General features: G+C 47.8%; 1 pseudogene across 1 annotated transcript in view; it reads left to right on the top strand.

Moving 5' to 3' along the window:
* The window catches only part of LOC308149974 (ubiquitin carboxyl-terminal hydrolase 37-like), a 35504-nt pseudogene extending 34760 nt beyond the window's left edge, over window positions 1–744 (top strand). Inside the window, exon 13 of the transcript in view lies at window positions 602–744. The product of the transcript in view is annotated as a ubiquitin carboxyl-terminal hydrolase 37-like (transcript). The remainder of the gene's footprint in view (window positions 1–601) is intronic.
* The last annotated feature ends 3780 nt before the right edge of the window (window positions 745–4524 follow it).

Consider the following 4524-nt stretch of genomic DNA (forward strand, 5'->3'; position numbering starts at 1 on the left):
TAGGTGTGTGTGCGTGTGTGTGTGTGTGTGTGTGTGTGTAGGTGTGGGTGTGTGCATGTAGGTGTGTAGGTGTGTGTGCATGTAGGTGTGCGTGCATGCATGCACAGACATTTAACACTAGAAGAGCTGTGATGGGGTCACAGTGACTCCTGTGAGTAAAAAAAGGACCCTCCTTTCATGACTTGTCCTAGATATGTGCATTCTACCACCCAGTATCCTTACATTTCCAAAATCACATCAGGATAAGCGAGTATAAAGCTAGTTTGCCGTTTTTCTGTGTAGGAGGCAGGCTAATTTAGAAGACAGCCAACTAGTGGTCGTTGTGTGTAAGTAGCAGATTTACATTATTAAAAGGGGGTCTATTAGGCTTGCCACATGTCGAGGTGTCCTTGGGGCAAGACACTGAACCCCAAATTGCTCCCAGTGAGCAGGCCGGCCGGCGTCTTGCATGGCAGCTTGCCGCCATTGGTGTGTGAATGTGTGTGTGAGAATGGGTGAATGAGAGGCCGTTGTAAAGCGCTTTGGAATAAGGCCGCTATATAAGTCAGTCCATTTACCATTCTCCCCCTCCCCTCCTCCTCCTCCCCCCCCCCGGCCACAGGGCACTACATCAGCGATGTGTACGACATGGATCAGCGATCGTGGCTGACATACAACGACCTGGGCGTGTCGTGCACGCAGGAGGCGGCGGTGCAGAAGGAGCGGGACCGGAGCGGCTACATTTTCTTTTACATGAAGAAGTGAGTCCTGCTGTGTGTGTGTGTGTGTGTGTGTGTGTGTGTGTGTGTGTGTGTGTGTGTGAGATACTGACTCCTGTGTGTGTGTGTGTGTGTGTGTGTGTGTGTGTGTGTGTGTGTGTGATACTGACTCCTGTGTGTGTGTGTGTGTGTGTGTGTGTGTGTGTGATACTGACTCCTGTGTGTGTGTGTGTGTGTGTGTGTGTGATACTGACTCCTGTGTGTGTGTGTGTGTGTGAGAGATACTGACTCCTGTGTGTGTGTGTGTGTGTGTGTGTGTGTGAGAGAGATACTGACTCCTGTGTGTGTGTGTGTGTGTGTGTGTGTGTGTGTGTGTGAGAGATACTGACTCCTGTGTGTGTGTGTGTGTGTGTGTGTGTGTGTGTGTGTGTGTGTGTGTGTGTGTGTGTGTGTGTGTGTGATACTGACTTCTGTGTGTGTGTGTGTGTGTGTGTGTGTGTGTGTGTGTGTGTGTGTGTGTGTGTGATACTGACTCCTGTGTGTGTGTGTGTGTGTGTGTGTGTGTGTGATACTGACTCCTGTGTGTGTGTGTGTGTGTGTGTGTGTGTGTGTGTGTGTGAGAGATACTGACTCCTGTGTGTGTGTGTGTGTGTGTGTGTGTGTGTGTGTGTGTGTGTGTGATACTGACTTCTGTGTGTGTGTGTGTGTGTGTGTGTGTGTGTGTGTGTGTGTGTGTGTGATACTGACTCCTGTGTGTGTGTGTGTGTGTGTGATACTGACTCGTGTGTGTGTGTGTGTGTGTGTGTGAGAGAGATACTGACTCCTGTGTGTGTGTGTGTGTGTGTGTGTGTGTGTGTGTGTGTGTGTGTGTGTGAGAGATACTGACTCCTGTGTGTGTGTGTGTGTGTGTGTGTGTGTGTGTGTGTGTGTGTGTGTGTGATACTGACTTCTGTGTGTGTGTGTGTGTGTGTGTGTGTGTGTGTGTGTGTGTGTGTGTGTGTGTGTGTGATACTGACTCCTGTGTGTGTGTGTGTGTGTGTGTGTGTGTGATACTGACTTCTGTGTGTGTGTGTGTGTGATACTGACTCCTGTGTGTGTGTGTGTGTGATACTGACTCCTGTGTGTGTGTGTGTGTGTGTGTGTGTGTGTGTGTGTGTGTGTGTGTGTGTGTGTGTGTGTGTGATACTGACTTCTGTGTGTGTGTGTGTGTGTGTGTGTGTGTGTGTGTGTGTGTGTGTGTGTGTGATACTGACTCCTGTGTGTGTGTGTGTGTGTGTGTGTGTGTGTGTGTGTGTGTGTGTGTGTGTGTGTGTGATACTGACTCCTGTGTGTGTGTGTGTGTGTGTGTGTGTGTGTGATACTGACTTCTGTGTGTGTGTGTGTGTGTGTGTGTGTGATACTGACTTCTGTGTGTGTGTGTGTGTGTGTGTGTGTGTGTGTGTGTGTGTGTGTGTGTGTGTGTGATACTGACTCCTGTGTGTGTGTGTGTGTGTGTGTGTGTGTGTGTGTGTGTGTGTGTGTGTGTGTGTGTGTGATACTGACTCCTGTGTGTGTGATACTGACTCCTGTGTGTGTGTGTGTGTGTGTGTGTGTGTGTGTGATACTGACTCCTGTGTGTGTGTGTGTGTGTGAGAGAGATACTGACTCCTGTGTGTGTGTGTGTGTGTGTGTGTGTGTGTGTGATACTGACTCCTGTGTGTGTGTGTGTGTGTGTGTGTGTGTGTGTGTGTGATACTGACTCCTGTGTGTGTGTGTGTGTGTGTGTGTGTGTGTGTGTGTGTGTGTGTGTGTGTGTGTGATACTGACTCCTGTGTGTGTGTGTGTGTGTGTGTGTGTGTGTGTGTGTGTGTGTGTGAGATACTGACTCCTGTGTGTGTGTGTGTGTGTGAGTGATACTGACTCCTGTGTGTGTGTGTGTGTGTGAGAGATACTGACTCCTGTGTGTGTCTCTGAGTGAGACAGATCCTGACTGCTGTGCGTTGCTCCTCTCCTCAGGGACGTGTTTGAGGAGCTGTCTGCCACCTAACACTCTGGAACTCTCTGCCTCTAATGTATGATGTCTGATGACAAATGATGACATCATTCTAACCACAGGCAAAACAAACTCGTCACTCTGACAAACTACAGCATTCATGCAAAACTGATAGCAAAACCTGTCTTTTCTCTCACGAACGTGTCAAAGTTGTTTAACCTGCAAAGAAAGGGTTAGCATCCTTATTCAATATTGAATCTTACTCGCTCAATATAGAAAAAAACTCAATTGCTACTACTGTTACCTATGACACTACTGTTACCTATGATACTACTGTTACCTATGATACTACTGTTACCTATGATACTACTGTTACCTATGATACTACTGTTACCTATGATACTACTGTTACCTATGATACTACTGTTACCTATGACACTACTGTTACCTATGATACTACTGTTACCTATGATACTACTGTTACCTATGACACTACTGTTACCTATGACACTACTGTTACCTATGACACTACTGTTACCTATGACACTACTGTTACCTATGATACTACTGTTACCTATGACACTACTGTTACCTATGACACTACTGTTACCTATGACACTACTGTTACCTATGACACTATTGTTACCTATGATACTACTGTTACCTATGATACTACTGTTACCTATGACACTACTGTTACCTATGATACTACTGTTACCTATGACACTACTGTTACCTACCTCACACACCTGTAGGCCTCACACACCACATACCTGTAGGCCTCACACACCACACACCTGTAGGCCTCACACACCTCATACCTGTAGGCCTCACACACCTCATACCTGTAGGCCTCACACACCACACACCTGTAGGCCTCACACACCACACACCTGTAGGCCTCACACACCACATACCTGTAGGCCTCACACACCTCATACCTGTAGGCCTCACACACCACACACCTGTAGACCTCACACACCACACACCTGTAGACCTCACACATCACATACCTGTAGGCCTCACACACCTCACACCTGTAGGCCTCACACACCTCACACCTGTAGGCCTCACACACCTCACACCTGTAGGCCTCACACACCACATACCTGTAGGCCTCACACACCACACACCTGTAGGCCTCACACACCACATACCTGTAGGCCTCACACACCTCATACCTGTAGGCCTCACACACCACACACCTGTAGACCTCACACACCTCATACCTGTAGGCCTCACACACCTCATACCTGTAGGCCTCACACACCTCACACCTGTAGACCTCACACACCACACACCTGTAGACCTCACACACCACATACCTGTAGACCTCACACACCACACACCTGTAGACCTCACACACCACACACCTGTAGGCCTCACACCTTTAGAACACATCTTTGTGTGTTTTCGGCAATGGTTGTTCATGTATAATGGTACCTTAGTCAGATGTTGTCCTCATGAGCCTTAGTTTTCCCCTTCCCCATCAGAAGTCATCTACAAACACATACAGTATTCATGTCAGTACCCTATTCTGGCTGCAGTTTCTACCCTTAATGTCTGTCCAATTGTGTGTGTTGTTGATCTTGTTACACTTGTTATAAATATTTCCTCTCTGTGTTCTCACTGTGGTCTTTGTTGTTCATGCTAGGTGACTAGACCTTTGTATTATGGTATCCTGTTCCCAAGCTGTGTGTGTGTGTGTGTGTGTGTGTGTGTGTGTGTGTGTGTGTGTGTGTGTGTGTGTGTGTGTGTGTGTGTAGGTGTAGGTGTGTGTGTGTGTGTGTGTGTGTGTGTGTGTGTGTGTGTGTGTGTGTGTGTGTGTGTAGGTGTGTGTGTGTGTGTGTGTGT

The sequence above is a fragment of the Nansenia antarctica genome, assembly GCF_963989245.1.
Source record: "Nansenia antarctica genome assembly, chromosome: 2".
NCBI lineage: Eukaryota > Metazoa > Chordata > Actinopteri > Argentiniformes > Microstomatidae > Nansenia > Nansenia antarctica.